Source organism: Electrophorus electricus, chromosome 13, assembly GCF_041902795.1.
Source record: "Electrophorus electricus isolate QZ-2024a chromosome 13, ASM4190279v1, whole genome shotgun sequence".
Classification (NCBI taxonomy): Eukaryota; Metazoa; Chordata; class Actinopteri; order Gymnotiformes; family Gymnotidae; genus Electrophorus; species Electrophorus electricus.
In genome coordinates, this window is record NC_137509.1 from 20,486,704 (window position 1) to 20,505,185 (window position 18,482).

The 18,482-nt window shown below is 36.3% G+C and overlaps 2 non-coding genes and 14 pseudogenes across 2 annotated transcripts; all 16 read left to right on the forward strand.

The window, feature by feature from the left end:
- Window positions 1-677: 677 nt before the first annotated feature.
- On the forward strand, window positions 678-796 carry LOC145649634 (5S ribosomal RNA; annotated as a pseudogene).
- Window positions 797-2,341: 1,545 nt separating this feature from the next.
- On the forward strand, window positions 2,342-2,460 carry LOC145646575 (5S ribosomal RNA; annotated as a pseudogene).
- A 1,544-nt stretch (window positions 2,461-4,004) lies between these two features.
- LOC145646576 (5S ribosomal RNA) lies at window positions 4,005-4,123 on the forward strand (annotated as a pseudogene).
- Window positions 4,124-5,338: 1,215 nt separating this feature from the next.
- Window positions 5,339-5,457, forward strand: LOC145648643 (5S ribosomal RNA; annotated as a pseudogene).
- Window positions 5,458-6,561: 1,104 nt separating this feature from the next.
- Window positions 6,562-6,680, forward strand: LOC145646577 (5S ribosomal RNA; annotated as a pseudogene).
- Window positions 6,681-8,224: 1,544 nt separating this feature from the next.
- On the forward strand, window positions 8,225-8,343 carry LOC145646578 (5S ribosomal RNA; annotated as a pseudogene).
- A 2,312-nt stretch (window positions 8,344-10,655) lies between these two features.
- On the forward strand, window positions 10,656-10,774 carry LOC145646579 (5S ribosomal RNA; annotated as a pseudogene).
- Window positions 10,775-11,880: 1,106 nt separating this feature from the next.
- On the forward strand, window positions 11,881-11,999 carry LOC145648973 (5S ribosomal RNA; annotated as a pseudogene).
- Window positions 12,000-12,667: 668 nt separating this feature from the next.
- Window positions 12,668-12,786, forward strand: LOC145649022 (5S ribosomal RNA). The gene has a single exon (XR_014116532.1). It is a non-coding gene; the product is annotated as a 5S ribosomal RNA (ribosomal RNA).
- Window positions 12,787-13,138: 352 nt separating this feature from the next.
- Window positions 13,139-13,257, forward strand: LOC145644022 (5S ribosomal RNA; annotated as a pseudogene).
- An 884-nt stretch (window positions 13,258-14,141) lies between these two features.
- LOC145649034 (5S ribosomal RNA) lies at window positions 14,142-14,260 on the forward strand. The gene has a single exon (XR_014116534.1). It is a non-coding gene; the product is annotated as a 5S ribosomal RNA (ribosomal RNA).
- A 352-nt stretch (window positions 14,261-14,612) lies between these two features.
- LOC145650840 (5S ribosomal RNA) lies at window positions 14,613-14,731 on the forward strand (annotated as a pseudogene).
- A 1,230-nt stretch (window positions 14,732-15,961) lies between these two features.
- LOC145643834 (5S ribosomal RNA) lies at window positions 15,962-16,080 on the forward strand (annotated as a pseudogene).
- Window positions 16,081-16,747: 667 nt separating this feature from the next.
- On the forward strand, window positions 16,748-16,866 carry LOC145646580 (5S ribosomal RNA; annotated as a pseudogene).
- Window positions 16,867-17,436: 570 nt separating this feature from the next.
- LOC145648717 (5S ribosomal RNA) lies at window positions 17,437-17,555 on the forward strand (annotated as a pseudogene).
- Window positions 17,556-18,222: 667 nt separating this feature from the next.
- Window positions 18,223-18,341, forward strand: LOC145648718 (5S ribosomal RNA; annotated as a pseudogene).
- The last annotated feature ends 141 nt before the right edge of the window (window positions 18,342-18,482 follow it).

The following is an 18,482-nucleotide window of genomic DNA, read 5'->3' on the forward strand; positions in this document are numbered from 1 at the left end:
GCTGTAAGATTGTATTGCATCCCTTTAATTTATGTTCAAGCTATCATGTTCAAATTTGAAGTGCAGTGAATAATTAACTCAAACTATCTGTTAGCACCTGGGAATAGCAGATGCTGTAAGTTTTTTTTGCATCACTTTCATTTACTCTCCAACTCACATGCCTGAATGTGAAGTGCAGTGATTCATCAAAAAACTATATGTTAGCACATTGGACTAGGAGATGCTGTAAGCTTCTCTTGCATCACTTTAATTAACTGTCAAGATGACATGCTAGGATGTGAAATGCAGTGATTAATTAAAAAAACTATCAGTTAGCACCTGGGAATAGCAGATGCTGTAAGTTTTTGTTGCATCACTTTACTTTAATCTGCAACTGACAAGCTTGTATGTGAAGTGTACAGATTAAATAGAAATATTTTAGTACCAGGGAATAGCAGGTGCTGTAAGATTGTTTGCATCCCTTTAATTTATGTTCAAGCTATCATGTTCAAATTTGAAGTACAGTAAATAATTAGTGCCTCCGTATACCAGCTCCGTATTGTAAGCTTTTATTGCATCATTTAATTACATTCAAGATAACATTCTAGAATGTCAAGTGCAGGGATTAATAAAAAAAATTGTCAGATTGGTCTTTGATCATATTTGCTATGATTAGGCAATTTGAGTAAGCGTTTAAGGCTTACGGCCACACCAGCTTGAGAATGCCCAATCTCCTCTGACCTTGGAAGCTAAGCAAGTTTGGGCCTGAATAGTACTGAGGTGGGACCCTACCTAGGAATACCAGGTGCTGTAAGCTTTTCTTGCATCACTTTAATTTACTTTCAAGCTGACATGCTCAAATGTGAAGTGCAGTGATTAATAAAAAAAACTATCTGTTAGCACCTGGGAATAGCAGATGCTATAAGTTTTTTTTGCATCACTTTCATTTACTCTCCAACTCACATGACAGAATGTGAAGTGCAGTGATTCCTCAAAAATCTATCTGTTAGCACCTTGGACTATGAGATGCTGTAAGCTTCTCTTGCATCACTTTAATTTACTTTCAAGATGACATGCTAGGATGTGAAGTGCAGTGATTAATTAAAAAAACTATCTGTTAGCACCTGGGAATAGCAAATGCTGTAAGTTTTTGTTGCATCACTTTACTTTAATCTGCAACTGACAAGCTTGTATGTGAAGTGTACAGATTAAATAGAAATATTTTAGTACCAGGGAATAGCAGGTGTTGTAAGATTGTATTGCATCCCTTTAATTTATGTTCAAGCTATCATGTTCAAATTTGAAGTGCAGTGAATAATTAACTCAAACTATCTGTTAGCACCTGGGAATAGCAGATGCTGTAAGTTTTTTTTTGCATCACTTTCATTTACTCTCCAACTCACATGCCTGAATGTGAAGTGCAGTGATTCATCAAAAAACTATATGTTAGCACCTTGGACTACGAGATGCTGTAAGCTTCTCTTGCATCACTTTAATTTACTGTCAAGATGACATGCTAGGATGTGAAATGCAGTGATTAATTAAAAAAACTATCTGTTAGCACCTGGGAATAGCAGATGCTGTAAGTTTTTGTTGCATCACTTTACTTTAATCTGCAACTGACAAGCTTGTATGTGAAGTGTACAGATTAAAGAGAAATATTTTAGTACCAGGGAATAGCAGGTGCTGTAAGATTGTATTGCATCCCTTTAATTTATGTTCAAGCTATCATGTTCAAATTTGAAGTGCAGTGAATAATTAACTCAAACTATCTGTTAGCACCTGGGAATAGCAGATGCTGTAAGTTTTTTTTGCATCACTTTCATTTACTCTCCAACTCACATGCCTGAATGTGAAGTGCAGTGATTCATCAAAAATCTATCTGTTAGCACCTTGGACTACGAGATGCTGTAAGCTTCTCTTGCATCACTTTAATTTACTTTCAAGATGACATGCTAGGATGTGAAGTGCAGTGATTAATTAAAAAAACTATCTGTTAGCACCTGGGAATAGCAAATGCTGTAAGTTTTTGTTGCATCACTTTACTTTAATCTGCAACTGACAAGCTTGTATGTGAAGTGTACAGATTAAATAGAAATATTTTAGTACCAGGGAATAGCAGGTGCTGTAAGATTGTTTGCATCCCTTTAATTTATGTTCAAGCTATCATGTTCAAATTTGAAGTACAGTGAATAATTAGTGCCTCCGTATACCAGCTCCGTATTGTAAGCTTTTATTGCATCATTTAATTACATTCAAGATAACATTCTAGAATGTCAAGTGCAGGGATTAATAAAAAAAATTGTCAGATTGGTCTTTGATCATATTTGCTATGATTAGGCAATTTGAGTAAGTGTTTAAGGCTTACGGCCACACCAGCTTGAGAACGCCCAATCTCATCTGACCTTGGAAGCTAAGCAAGTTTGGGCCTGAATAGTACTGAGGTGGGACCCTACCTAGGAATACCAGGTGCTGTAAGCTTTTCTTACATCACTTTAATTTACTTTCAAGCTGACATGCTCAAATGTGAAGTGCAGTGATTAATAAAAAAAACTATCTGTTAGCACCTGGGAATAGCAGATGCTGTAAGTTTTTTTTGCATCACTTTCATTTACTCTCCAACTCACATGCCTGAATGTGAAGTGCAGTGATTCCTCAAAAATCTATCTGTTAGCACCTTGGACCACGAGATGCTGTAAGCTTCTCTTGCATCACTTTAATTTACTTTCAAGATGACATGCTAGGATGTGAAGTGCAGTGATTAATTAAAAAAACTATCTGTTAGCACCTGGGAATAGCAAATGCTGTAAGTTTTTGTTGCATCACTTTACTTTAATCTGCAACTGACAAGCTTGTATGTGAAGTGTACAGATTAAATAGAAATATTTTAGTACCAGGGAATAGCAGGTGCTGTAAGATTGTATTGCATCCCTTTAATTTATGTTCAAGCTATCATGTTCAAATTTGAAGTGCAGTGAATAATTAACTCAAACTATCTGTTAGCACCTGGGATTAGCAGATGCTGTAAGTTTTTTTTGCATCACTTTCATTTACTCTCCAACTCACATGCCTGAATGTGAAGTGCAGTGATTCATCAAAAAACTATATGTTAGCACCTTGGACTACGAGATGCTGTAAGCTTCTCTTGCATCACTTTAATTTACTGTCAAGATGACATGCTAGGATGTGAAATGCAGTGATTAATTAAAAAAACTATCTGTTAGCACCTGGGAATAGCAGATGCTGTAAGTTTTTGTTGCATCACTTTACTTTAATCTGCAACTGACAAGCTTGTATGTGAAGTGTACAGATTAAATAGAAATATTTTAGTACCAGGGAATAGCAGGTGCTGTAAGATTGTATTGCATCCCTTTAATTTATGTTCAAGCTATCATGTTCAAATTTGAAGTGCAGTGAATAATTAACTCAAACTATCTGTTAGCACCTGGGAATAGCAGATGCTGTAAGTTTTTTTTGCATCACTTTCATTTACTCTCCAACTCACATGCCTGAATGTGAAGTGCAGTGATTCATCAAAAAACTATATGTTAGCACATTGGACTACGAGATGCTGTAAGCTTCTCTTGCATCACTTTAATTAACTGTCAAGATGACATGCTAGGATGTGAAATGCAGTGATTAATTAAAAAAACTATCTGTTAGCACCTGGGAATAGCAGATGCTGTAAGTTTTTGTTGCATCACTTTACTTTAATCTGCAACTGACAAGCTTGTATGTGAAGTGTACAGATTAAATAGAAATATTTTAGTACCAGGGAATAGCAGGTGCTGTAAGATTGTTTGCATCCCTTTAATTTATGTTCAAGCTATCATGTTCAAATTTGAAGTACAGTGAATAATTAGTGCCTCCGTATACCAGCTCCGTATTGTAAGCTTTTATTGCATCATTTAATTACATTCAAGATAACATTCTAGAATGTCAAGTGCAGGGATTAATAAAAAAAATTGTCAGATTGGTCTTTGATCATATTTGCTATGATTAGGCAATTTGAGTAAGCGTTTAAGGCTTACGGCCACACCAGCTTGAGAACGCCCAATCTCATCTGACCTTGGAAGCTAAGCAAGTTTGGGCCTGAATAGTACTGAGGTGGGACCCTACCTAGGAATACCAGGTGCTGTAAGCTTTTCTTGCATCACTTTAATTTACTTTCAAGCTGACATGCTCAAATGTGAAGTGCAGTGATTAATAAAAAAAACTATCTGTTAGCACCTGGGAATAGCAGATGCTGTAAGTTTTTTTTGCATCACTTTCATTTACTCTCCAACTCACATGCCTGAATGTGAAGTGCAGTGATTCCTCAAAAATCTATCTGTTAGCACCTTGGACTACGAGATGCTGTAAGCTTCTCTTGCATCACTTTAATTTACTTTCAAGATGACATGCTAGGATGTGAAGTGCAGTGATTAATTAAAAAAACTATCTGTTAGCACCTGGGAATAGCAAATGCTGTAAGTTTTTGTTGCATCACTTTACTTTAATCTGCAACTGACAAGCTTGTATGTGAAGTGTACAGATTAAATAGAAATATTTTAGTACCAGGGAATAGCAGGTGCTGTAAGATTGTATTGCATCCCTTTAATTTATGCTCAAGCTATCATGTTCAAATTTGAAGTGCAGTGAATAATTAACTCAAACTATCTGTTAGCACCTGGGAATAGCAGATGCTGTAAGTTTTTCTTGCATCACTTTAATTTACTTTCAAGCTGACATGCTCAAATGTGAAGTGCAGTGATTAATAAAAAAAACTATCTGTTAGCACCTGGGAATAGCAGATGCTGTAAGTTTTTTTTGCATCACTTTCATTTACTCTCCAACTCACATGCCTGAATGTGAAGTGCAGTGATTCATCAAAAAACTATATGTTAGCACATTGGACTACGAGATGCTGTAAGCTTCTCTTGCATCAATTTAATTAATTGTCAAGATGACATGCTAGGATGTGAAATGCAGTGATTAATTAAAAAAACTATCTGTTAGCACCTGGTAATAGCAGATGCTGTAAGTTTTTGTTGCATCACTTTACTTTAATTGCAACTGACAAGCTTGTATGTGAAGTGTACAGATTAAATAGAAATATTTTAGTACCAGGGAATAGCAGGTGCTGTAAGATTGTTTGCATCCCTTTAATTTATGTTCAAGCTATCATGTTCAAATTTGAAGTACAGTGAATAATTAGTGCCTCCGTATACCAGCTCCGTATTGTAAGCTTTTATTGCATCATTTAATTACATTCAAGATAACATTCTAGAATGTCAAGTGCAGGGATTAATAAAAAAAATTGTCAGATTGGTCTTTGATCATATTTGCTATGATTAGGCAATTTGAGTAAGTGTTTAAGGCTTACGGCCACACCAGCTTGAGAACGCCCAATCTCCTCTGACCTTGGAAGCTAAGCAAGTTTGGGCCTGAATAGTACTGAGGTGGGACCCTACCTAGGAATACCAGGTGCTGTAAGCTTTTCTTGCATCACTTTAATTTACTTTCAAGCTGACATGCTCAAATGTGAAGTGCAGTGATTAATAAAAAAACTATCTGTTAGCACCTGGGAATAGCAGATGCTGTAAGTTTTTTTTGCATCACTTTCATTTACTCTCCAACTCACATGCCTGAATGTGAAGTGCAGTGATTCCTCAAAAATCTATCTGTTAGCACCTTGGACTACGAGATGCTGTAAGCTTCTCTTGCATCACTTTAATTTACTTTCAAGATGACATGCTAGGATGTGAAGTGCAGTGATTAATTAAAAAAACTATCTGTTAGCACCTGGGAATAGCAAATGCTGTAAGTTTTTGTTGCATCACTTTACTTTAATCTGCAACTGACAAGCTTGTATGTGAAGTGTACAGATTAAATAGAAATATTTTAGTACCAGGGAATAGCAGGTGCTGTAAGATTGTATTGCATCCCTTTAATTTATGTTCAAGCTATCATGTTCAAATTTGAAGTGCAGTGAATAATTAACTCAAACTATCTGTTAGCACCTGGGAATAGCAGATGCTGTAAGTTTTTTTTGCATCACTTTCATTTACTCTCCAACTCACATGCCTGAATGTGAAGTGCAGTGATTCATCAAAAAACTATATGTTAGCACATTGGACTACGAGATGCTGTAAGCTTCTCTTGCATCACTTTAATTAACTGTCAAGATGACATGCTAGGATGTGAAATGCAGTGATTAATTAAAAAAACTATCTGTTAGCACCTGGGAATAGCAGATGCTGTAAGTTTTTGTTGCATCACTTTACTTTAATCTGCAACTGACAAGCTTGTATGTGAAGTGTACAGATTAAATAGAAATATTTTAGTACCAGGGAATAGCAGGTGCTGTAAGATTGTTTGCATCCCTTTAATTTATGTTCAAGCTATCATGTTCAAATTTGAAGTACAGTGAATAATTAGTGCCTCCGTATACCAGCTCCGTATTGTAAGCTTTTATTGCATCATTTAATTACATTCAAGATAACATTCTAGAATGTCAAGTGCAGGGATTAATAAAAAAAATTGTCAGATTGGTCTTTGATCATATTTGCTATGATTAGGCAATTTGAGTAAGTGTTTAAGGCTTACGGCCACACCAGCTTGAGAACGCCCAATCTCATCTGACCTTGGAAGCTAAGCAAGTTTGGGCCTGAATAGTACTGAGGTGGGACCCTACCTAGGAATACCAGGTGCTGTAAGCTTTTCTTACATCACTTTAATTTACTTTCAAGCTGACATGCTCAAATGTGAAGTGCAGTGATTAATAAAAAAAACTATCTGTTAGCACCTGGGAATAGCAGATGCTGTAAGTTTTTTTTGCATCACTTTCATTTACTCTCCAACTCACATGCCTGAATGTGAAGTGCAGTGATTCCTCAAAAATCTATCTGTTAGCACCTTGGACCACGAGATGCTGTAAGCTTCTCTTGCATCACTTTAATTTACTTTCAAGATGACATGCTAGGATGTGAAGTGCAGTGATTAATTAAAAAAACTATCTGTTAGCACCTGGGAATAGCAAATGCTGTAAGTTTTTGTTGCATCACTTTACTTTAATCTGCAACTGACAAGCTTGTATGTGAAGTGTACAGATTAAATAGAAATATTTTAGTACCAGGGAATAGCAGGTGCTGTAAGATTGTATTGCATCCCTTTAATTTATGTTCAAGCTATCATGTTCAAATTTGAAGTGCAGTGAATAATTAACTCAAACTATCTGTTAGCACCTGGGATTAGCAGATGCTGTAAGTTTTTTTTGCATCACTTTCATTTACTCTCCAACTCACATGCCTGAATGTGAAGTGCAGTGATTCATCAAAAAACTATATGTTAGCACCTTGGACTACGAGATGCTGTAAGCTTCTCTTGCATCACTTTAATTTACTGTCAAGATGACATGCTAGGATGTGAAATGCAGTGATTAATTAAAAAAACTATCTGTTAGCACCTGGGAATAGCAGATGCTGTAAGTTTTTGTTGCATCACTTTACTTTAATCTGCAACTGACAAGCTTGTATGTGAAGTGTACAGATTAAATAGAAATATTTTAGTACCAGGGAATAGCAGGTGCTGTAAGATTGTATTGCATCCCTTTAATTTATGTTCAAGCTATCATGTTCAAATTTGAAGTGCAGTGAATAATTAACTCAAACTATCTGTTAGCACCTGGGAATAGCAGATGCTGTAAGTTTTTTTTGCATCACTTTCATTTACTCTCCAACTCACATGCCTGAATGTGAAGTGCAGTGATTCATCAAAAAACTATATGTTAGCACATTGGACTACGAGATGCTGTAAGCTTCTCTTGCATCACTTTAATTAACTGTCAAGATGACATGCTAGGATGTGAAATGCAGTGATTAATTAAAAAAACTATCTGTTAGCACCTGGGAATAGCAGATGCTGTAAGTTTTTGTTGCATCACTTTACTTTAATCTGCAACTGACAAGCTTGTATGTGAAGTGTACAGATTAAATAGAAATATTTTAGTACCAGGGAATAGCAGGTGCTGTAAGATTGTTTGCATCCCTTTAATTTATGTTCAAGCTATCATGTTCAAATTTGAAGTACAGTGAATAATTAGTGCCTCCGTATACCAGCTCCGTATTGTAAGCTTTTATTGCATCATTTAATTACATTCAAGATAACATTCTAGAATGTCAAGTGCAGGGATTAATAAAAAAAATTGTCAGATTGGTCTTTGATCATATTTGCTATGATTAGGCAATTTGAGTAAGCGTTTAAGGCTTACGGCCACACCAGCTTGAGAACGCCCAATCTCATCTGACCTTGGAAGCTAAGCAAGTTTGGGCCTGAATAGTACTGAGGTGGGACCCTACCTAGGAATACCAGGTGCTGTAAGCTTTTCTTGCATCACTTTAATTTACTTTCAAGCTGACATGCTCAAATGTGAAGTGCAGTGATTAATAAAAAAAACTATCTGTTAGCACCTGGGAATAGCAGATGCTGTAAGTTTTTTTTGCATCACTTTCATTTACTCTCCAACTCACATGCCTGAATGTGAAGTGCAGTGATTCCTCAAAAATCTATCTGTTAGCACCTTGGACTACGAGATGCTGTAAGCTTCTCTTGCATCACTTTAATTTACTTTCAAGATGACATGCTAGGATGTGAAGTGCAGTGATTAATTAAAAAAACTATCTGTTAGCACCTGGGAATAGCAAATGCTGTAAGTTTTTGTTGCATCACTTTACTTTAATCTGCAACTGACAAGCTTGTATGTGAAGTGTACAGATTAAATAGAAATATTTTAGTACCAGGGAATAGCAGGTGCTGTAAGATTGTATTGCATCCCTTTAATTTATGCTCAAGCTATCATGTTCAAATTTGAAGTGCAGTGAATAATTAACTCAAACTATCTGTTAGCACCTGGGAATAGCAGATGCTGTAAGTTTTTCTTGCATCACTTTAATTTACTTTCAAGCTGACATGCTCAAATGTGAAGTGCAGTGATTAATAAAAAAAACTATCTGTTAGCACCTGGGAATAGCAGATGCTGTAAGTTTTTTTTGCATCACTTTCATTTACTCTCCAACTCACATGCCTGAATGTGAAGTGCAGTGATTCCTCAAAAATCTATCTGTTAGCACCTTGGACTACGAGATGCTGTAAGCTTCTCTTGCATCACTTTAATTTACTTTCAAGATGACATGCTAGGATGTGAAGTGCAGTGATTAATTAAAAAAACTATCTGTTAGCACCTGGGAATAGCAAATGCTGTAAGTTTTTGTTGCATCACTTTACTTTAATCTGCAACTGACAAGCTTGTATGTGAAGTGTACAGATTAAATAGAAATATTTTAGTACCAGGGAATAGCAGGTGCTGTAAGATTGTATTGCATCCCTTTAATTTATGCTCAAGCTATCATGTTCAAATTTGAAGTGCAGTGAATAATTAACTCAAACTATCTGTTAGCACCTGGGAATAGCAGATGCTGTAAGTTTTTTTTGCATCACTTTCATTTACTCTCCAACTCACATGCCTGAATGTGAAGTGCAGTGATTCATCAAAAAACTATATGTTAGCACCTTGGACTACGAGATGCTGTAAGCTTCTCTTGCATCACTTTAATTTACTGTCAAGATGACATGCTAGGATGTGAAATGCAGTGATTAATTAAAAAAACTATCTGTTAGCACCTGGGAATAGCAGATGCTGTAAGTTTTTGTTGCATCACTTTACTTTAATCTGCAACTGACAAGCTTGTATGTGAAGTGTACAGATTAAATAGAAATATTTTAGTACCAGGGAATAGCAGGTGCTGTAAGATTGTATTGCATCCCTTTAATTTATGTTCAAGCTATCATGTTCAAATTTGAAGTGCAGTGAATAATTAACTCAAACTATCTGTGAGCACCTGGGAATAGCAGATGCTGTAAGTTTTTTTTGCATCACTTTCATTTACTCTCCAACTCACATGCCTGAATGTGAAGTGCAGTGATTCATCAAAAAACTATATGTTAGCACCTTGGACTACGAGATGCTGTAAGCTTCTCTTGCATCACTTTAATTTACTGTCAAGATGACATGCTAGGATGTGAAATGCAGTGATTAATTAAAAAAACTATCTGTTAGCACCTGGGAATAGCAGATGCTGTAAGTTTTTGTTGCATCACTTTACTTTAATCTGCAACTGACAAGCTTGTATGTGAAGTGTACAGATTAAATAGAAATATTTTAGTACCAGGGAATAGCAGGTGCTGTAAGATTGTATTGCATCCCTTTAATTTATGTTCAAGCTATCATGTTCAAATTTGAAGTGCAGTGAATAATTAACTCAAACTATCTGTTAGCACCTGGGAATAGCAGATGCTGTAAGTTTTTGTTGCATCACTTTACTTTAACCTGCAACTGACAAGCTTGTATGTGAAGTGTACAGATTAAATAGAAATATTTTAGTACCAGGGAATAGCAGGTGCTGTAAGATTGTTTGCATCCCTTTAATTTATGTTCAAGCTATCATGTTCAAATTTGAAGTACAGTGAATAATTAGTGCCTCCGTATACCAGCTCCGTATTGTAAGCTTTTATTGCATCATTTAATTACATTCAAGATAACATTCTAGAATGTCAAGTGCAGGGATTAATAAAAAAAATTGTCAGATTGGTCTTTGATCATATTTGCTATGATTAGGCAATTTGAGTAAGTGTTTAAGGCTTACGGCCACACCAGCTTGAGAACGCCCAATCTCATCTGACCTTGGAAGCTAAGCAAGTTTGGGCCTGAATAGTACTGAGGTGGGACCCTACCTAGGAATACCAGGTGCTGTAAGCTTTTCTTGCATCACTTTAATTTACTTTCAAGCTGACATGCTCAAATGTGAAGTGCAGTGATTAATAAAAAAAACTATCTGTTAGCACCTGGGAATAGCAGATGCTGTAAGTTTTTTTTGCATCACTTTCATTTACTCTCCAACTCACATGCCTGAATGTGAAGTGCAGTGATTCATCAAAAAACTATCTGTTAGCACCTTGGACTATGAGATGCTGTAAGGTTCTCTTGCATCACTTTAATTTACTGTCAAGATGACATGCTAAGATGTGAAATGCAGTGATTAATTAAAAAAACTATCTGTTAGCACCTGGGAATAGCAGATGCTGTAAGTTTTTGTTGCATCACTTTACTTTAATCTGCAACTGACAAGCTTGTATGTGAAGTGGACAGATTAAATAGAAATATTTTAGTACCAGGGAATAGCAGGTGCTGTAAGATTGTATTGCATCCCTTTAATTTATGTTCAAGCTATCATGTTCAAATTTGAAGTGCAGTGAATAATTAACTCAAACTATCTGTTAGCACCTGGGAATAGCAGATGCTGTAAGTTTTTTTTTGCATCACTTTCATTTACTCTCCAACTCACATGCCTGAATGTGAAGTGCAGTGATTCATCAAAAAACTATTTGTTAGCACCTTGGACTACGAGATGCTGTAAGCTTCTCTTGCATCACTTTAATTTACTGTCAAGATGACATGCTAGGATGTGAAATGCAGTGGTTAATTAAAAAAACTATCTGTTAGCACCTGGGAATAGCAGATGCTGTAAGTTTTTGTTGCATCACTTTACTTTAATCTGCAACTGACAAGCTTGTATGTGAAGTGTACAGATTAAATAGAAATATTTTAGTACCAGGGAATAGCAGGTGCTGTAAGATTGTTTGCATCCCTTTAATTTATGTTCAAGCTATCATGTTCAAATTTGAAGTGCAGTGAATAATTAGTGCCTCCGTATACCAGCTCCGTATTGTAAGCTTTTATTGCATCATTTAATTACATTCAAGATAACATTCTAGAATGTCAAGTGCAGGGATTAATAAAAAAAATTGTCAGATTGGTCTTTGATCATATTTGCTATGATTAGGCAATTTGAGTAAGTGTTTAAGGTTTACGGCCACACCAGCTTGAGAACGCCCAATCTCATCTGACCTTGGAAGCTAAGCAAGTTTGGGCCTGGATAGTACTGAGGTGGGACCCTACCTAGGAATACCAGGTGCTGTAAGATTGTATTGCATCCCTTTAATTTATGTTCAAGCTATCATGTTCAAATTTGAAGTGCAGTGAATAATTAACTCAAACTATCTGTTAGCACCTGGGAATAGCAGATGCTGTAAGTTTTTTTTGCATCACTTTCATTTACTCTCCAACTCACATGCCTGAATGTGAAGTGCAGTGATTCATCAAAAAACTATATGTTAGCACCTTGGACTACGAGATGCTGTAAGCTTCTCTTGCATCACTTTAATTTACTGTCAAGATGACATGCTAGGATGTGAAATGCAGTGATTAATTAAAAAAACTATCTGTTAGCACCTGGGAATAGCAGATGCTGTAAGTTTTTGTTGCATCACTTTACTTTAATCTGCAACTGACAAGCTTGTATGTGAAGTGTACAGATTAAATAGAAATATTTTAGTACCAGGGAATAGCAGGTGCTGTAAGATTGTATTGCATCCCTTTAATTTATGTTCAAGCTATCATGTTCAAATTTGAAGTGCAGTGAATAATTAGTGCCTCCGTATACCAGCTCCGTATTGTAAGCTTTTATTGCATCATTTAATTACATTCAAGATAACATTCTAGAATGTCAAGTGCAGGGATTAATAAAAAAAATTGTCAGATTGGTCTTTGATCATATTTGCTACGATTAGGCAATTTGAGTAAGTGTATAAGGCTTACGGCCACACCAGCTTGAGAACGCCCAATCTCATCTGACCTTGGAAGCTAAGCAAGTTTGGGCCTGGATAGTACTGAGGTGGGACCCTACCTAGGAATACCAGGTGCTGTAAGCTTTTCTTGCATCACTTTAATTTACTTTCAAGCTGACATGCTCAAATGTGAAGTGCAGTGATTAATAAAAAAAACTATCTGTTAGCACCTGGGAATAGCCGATGCTGTAAGTTTTTTTTGCATCACTTTCATTTACTCTCCAACTCACATGCCTGAATGTGAAGTGCAGTGATTCATCAAAAAACTGTCTGTTAGTGCCTCCGTATACCAGATGTTGTAAGCTTTTATTGCATCATTTAATTTACATTCAAGATAACATTCTAGAATGTCAATTGCAGGGATTAATAAAAAAAATTGTCAGATTGGTCTTTGATCATATTTGCTATGATTAGGCAATTTGAGTAAGTGTTTAAGGCTTACGGCCATACCAGCTTGAGAATGCCCAATCTCATCTGACTTTGGAAGCTAAGCAAGTTTGGGCCTGGATAGTACTGAGGTGGGACCCTACCTATGTATAGCAGGTGCTGTAAGCTTTTCTTGCATCACTTTAATTTACTTTCAAGCTGACATGCTCAAATGTGAAGTGCAATGATTAATAAAAAAAACTATCTGTTAGCACCTGGGAATAGCAGATGCTGTAAGTTTTTGTTGCATCACTTTACTTTAATCTGCAACTGACAAGCTTGTATGTGAAGTGTACAGATTAAATAGAAATATTTTAGTACCAGGGAATAGCAGGTGCTGTAAGATTGTATTGCATCCCTTTAATTTATGTTCAAGCTATCATGTTCAAATTTGAAGTGCAGTGAATAATTAACTCAAACTATCTGTTAGCACCTGGGAATAGCAGATGCTGTAAGTTTTTTTTGCATCACTTTCATTTACTCTCCAACTCACATGCCTGAATGTGAAGTGCAGTGATTCATCAAAAAACTATATGTTAGCACCTTGGACTACGAGATGCTGTAAGCTTCTCTTGCATCACTTTAATTTACTGTCAAGATGACATGCTAGGATGTGAAATGCAGTGGTTAATTAAAAAAACTATCTGTTAGCACCTGGGAATAGCAGATGCTGTAAGTTTTTGTTGCATCACTTTACTTTAATCTGCAACTGACAAGCTTGTATGTGAAGTGTACAGATTAAATAGAAATATTTTAGTACCAGGGAATAGCAGGTGCTGTAAGATTGTTTGCATCCCTTTAATTTATGTTCAAGCTATCATGTTCAAATTTGAAGTGCAGTGAATAATTAGTGCCTCCGTATACCAGCTCCGTATTGTAAGCTTTTATTGCATCATTTAATTACATTCAAGATAACATTCTAGAATGTCAAGTGCAGGGATTAATAAAAAAAATTGTCAGATTGGTCTTTGATCATATTTGCTACGATTAGGCAATTTGAGTAAGCGTATAAGGCTTACGGCCACACCAGCTTGAGAACGCCCAATCTCATCTGACCTTGGAAGCTAAGCAAGTTTGGGCCTGGATAGTACTGAGGTGGGACCCTACCTAGGAATACCAGGTGCTGTAAGCTTTTCTTGCATCACTTTAATTTACTTTCAAGCTGACATGCTCAAATGTGAAGTGCAGTGATTAATAAAAAAAACTATCTGTTAGCACCTGGGAATAGCCGATGCTGTAAGTTTTTTTTGCATCACTTTCATTTACTCTCCAACTCACATGCCTGAATGTGAAGTGCAGTGATTCATCAAAAAACTGTCTGTTAGTGCCTCCGTATACCAGATGTTGTAAGCTTTTATTGCATCATTTAATTTACATTCAAGATAACATTCTAGAATGTCAATTGCAGGGATTAATAAAAAAAATTGTCAGATTGGTCTTTGATCATATTTGCTATGATTAGGCAATTTGAGTAAGTGTTTAAGGCTTACGGCCATACCAGCTTGAGAATGCCCAATCTCATCTGACCTTGGAAGCTAAGCAAGTTTGGGCCTGGATAGTACTGAGGTGGGACCCTACCTATGTATACCATGTGCTGTAAGCTTTTCTTGCATCACTTTAATTTACTTTCAAGCTGACATGCTCAAATGTGAAGTGCAATGATTAATAAAAAAAACTATCTGTTAGCACCTGGGAATAGCAGATGCTGTAAGTTTTTGTTGCATCACTTTACTTTAATCTGCAACTGACAAGCTTGTATGTGAAGTGTACAGATTAAATAGAAATATTTTAGTACCAGGGAATAGCAGGTGCTGTAAGATTGTATTGCATCCCTTTAATTTATGTTCAAGCTATCATGTTCAAATTTGAAGTGCAGTGAATAATTAACTCAAACTATCTGTTAGCACCTGGGAATAGCAGATGCTGTAAGTTTTTTTTGCATCACTTTCATTTACTCTCCAACTCACATGCCTGAATGTGAAGTGTAGTGATTCATCAAAAAACTGTCTGTTAGCACCTTGGACTACGAGATGCGGTAAGCTTCTCTTGCATCACTTTAATTTACTGTCAAGATGACATGCTAAGATGTGAAATGCAGTGATTAATTAAAAAAACTATCTGTTAGCACCTGGGAATAGCAGATGCTGTAAGTTTTTGTTGCATCACTTTACTTTAATCTGCAACTGACAAGCTTCTATGTGAAGTGTACAGATTAAATAGAAATATTTTAGTACCAGGGAATAGCAGGTGCTGTAAGATTGTATTGCATCCCTTTAATTTATGTTCAAGCTATCATGTTTAAATTTGAAGTGCAGTGAATAATTAACTCAAACTATCTGTTAGCACCTGGGAATAGCAGATGCTGTAAGTTTTTTTTGCATCACTTTCATTTACTCTCCAACTCACATGCCTGAATGTGAAGTGCAGTGATTCATCAAAAAACTATATGTTAGCACCTTGGACTACGAGATGCTGTAAGCTTCTCTTGCATCACTTTAATTTACTTTCAAGCTGACATGCTCAAATGTGAAGTGCAGAGATTAATAAAAAAAACTATCTGTTAGCACCTGGGAATAGCAGATGCTGTAAGTTTTTTTTGCATCACTTTCATTTACTCTCCAACTCACATGCCTGAATGTGAAGTGCAGTGATTCATCAAAAAACTGTCTTTTAGTGCCTCCGTATACCAGATGTTGTAAGCTTTTATTGCATCATTTAATTTACATTCAAGATAACATTCTAGAATGTCAAGTGCAGGGATTAATAAAAAAAATTGTCAGATTGGTCTTTGATCATATTTGCTATGATTAGGCAATTTGAGCAAGTGTTTAAGGCTTACGGCCACACCAGCTTGAGAATGCCCAATCTCATCTGACCAGGGAAGCTAAGCAAGTTTGGGCCTGGATAGTACTGAGGTGGGACCCTACCTAGGAATACCAGGTGCTGTAAGCTTTTCTTGCATCACTTTAATTTACTTTCAAGCTGACATGCTCAAATGTGAAGTGCAGTGATTAATAAAAAAAAACTATCTATTAGCACCTGGGAAAAGTAGATGCTGTAAGTTTTTTTTGCATCACTTTCATTTACTCTCCAACTCACATGCCTGAATGTGAAGTGCAGTAAATCATCAAAAAACTGTCTGTTAGCACCTTGGACTACGAGATGCTGTAATCTTCTCTTGCATCACTTTAATTTACTTTCAAGCTGACATGCACAAATGTGAAGTGCAGTGATTAATAAAAAAACTATCTGTTAGCACCTGGGAATAGCAGATGCTGTAAGTTTTTGTTGCATCACTTTACTTTAATCTGCAACTGACAAGCTTGTATGTGAAGTGTACAGATTAAATAGAAATATTTTAGTACCAGGGAATAGCAGGTGCTGTAAGATTGTATTGCATCCCTTTAATTTATGTTCAAGCTATCATGTTCAAATTTGAAGTGCAGTGAATAATTAGTGCCTCCGTATACCAGCTCCGTATTGTAAGCTTTTATTGCATCATTTAATTACATTCAAGATAACATTCTAGAATGTCAAGTGCAGGGATTAATAAAAAAAATTGTCAGATTGGTCTTTGATCATATTTGCTATGATTAGGCAATTTGAGTAAGTGTTTAAGGCTTACGGCCACACCAGCTTGAGAACGCCCAATCTCATCTGACCTTGGAAGCTAAGCAAGTTTGGGCCTGAATAGTACTGAGGTGGGACCCTACCTAGGAATACCAGGTGCTGTAAGCTTTTCTTGCATCACTTTAATTTACTTTCAAGCTGACATGCTCAAATGTGAAGTGCAGTGATTAATTAAAAAAACTATCTGTTAGCACCTGGGAATAGCAAATGCTGTAAGTTTTTGTTGCATCACTTTACGTTAATCTGCAACTGACAAGCTTGTATGTGAAGTGTACAGATTAAATAGAAATATTTTAGTACCAGGGAATAGCAGGTGCTGTAAGATTGTATTGCGTCCCTTTAATTTATGTTCAAGCTATCATGTTCAAATTTGAAGTGCAGTGAATAATTAACTCAAACTATCTGTTAGCACCTGGGAATAGCAGATGCTGTAAGTTTTTTTTGCATCACTTTCATTTACTCTCCAACTCACATGCCTGAATGTGAAGTGCAGTGATTCATCAAAAAACTGTCTGTTAGTGCCTCCGTATACCAGATGTTGTAAGCTTTTATTGCATCATTTAATTTACATTCAAGACAACATTCTAGAATGTCAAGTGCAGGGATTAATAAAAAAAATTGTCAGATTGGTCTTTGATCATATTTGCTATGATTAGGCAATTTGAGTAAGCGTATAAGGCTTACGGCCACACCAGCTTGAGAACGCCCAATCTCATCTGACCTTGGAAACTAAGCAAGTTTGGGCCTGGATAGTACTGAGGTGGGACCCTACCTAGGAATACCAGGTGCTGTAAGCTTTTCTTGCATCACTTTAATTTACTTTCAAGCTGACATGCTCAAATGTGAAGTGCAGTGATTAATAAAAAAAACTATCTGTTAGCACCTGGGAATAGCCGATGCTGTAAGTTTTTTTTGCATCACTTTCATTTACTCTCCAACTCACATGCCTGAATGTGAAGTGCAGTGATTCATCAAAAAACTATATGTTAGCACATTGGACTACGAGATGCTGTAAGCTTCTCTTGCATCACTTTAATTTACTGTCAAGATGACATGCTAGGATGTGAAATGCAGTGATTAATTAAAAAAACTATCTGTTAGCACCTGGGAATAGCAGATGCTGTAAGTTTTTGTTGCATCACTTTACTTTAATCTGCAACTGACAAGCTTGTATGTGAAGTGTACAGATTAAATAGAAATATTTTAGTACCAGGGAATAGCAGGTGCTGTAAGATTGTATTGCATCCCTTTAATTTATGTTCAAGCTATCATGTTCAAATTTGAAGTGCAGTGAATAATTAGTGCCTCCGTATACCAGCTCCGTATTGTAAGCTTTTATTGCATCATTTAATTACATTCAAGATAACATTCTAGAATGTCAAGTGCAGGGATTAATAAAAAAAATTGTCAGATTGGTCTTTGATCATATTTGCTATGATTAGGCAATTTGAGTAAGCGTATAAGGCTTACGGCCACACCAGCTTGAGAACGCCCAATCTCATCTGACCTTGGAAACTAAGCAAGTTTGGGCCTGGATAGTACTGAGGTGGGACCCTACCTAGGAATACCAGGTGCTGTAAGCTTTTCTTGCATCACTTTAATTTACTTTCAAGCTGACATGCTCAAATGTGAAGTGCAGTGATTAATAAAAAAAACTATCTGTTAGCACCTGGGAATAGCCGATGCTGTAAGTTTTTTTTGCATCACTTTCATTTACTCTCCAA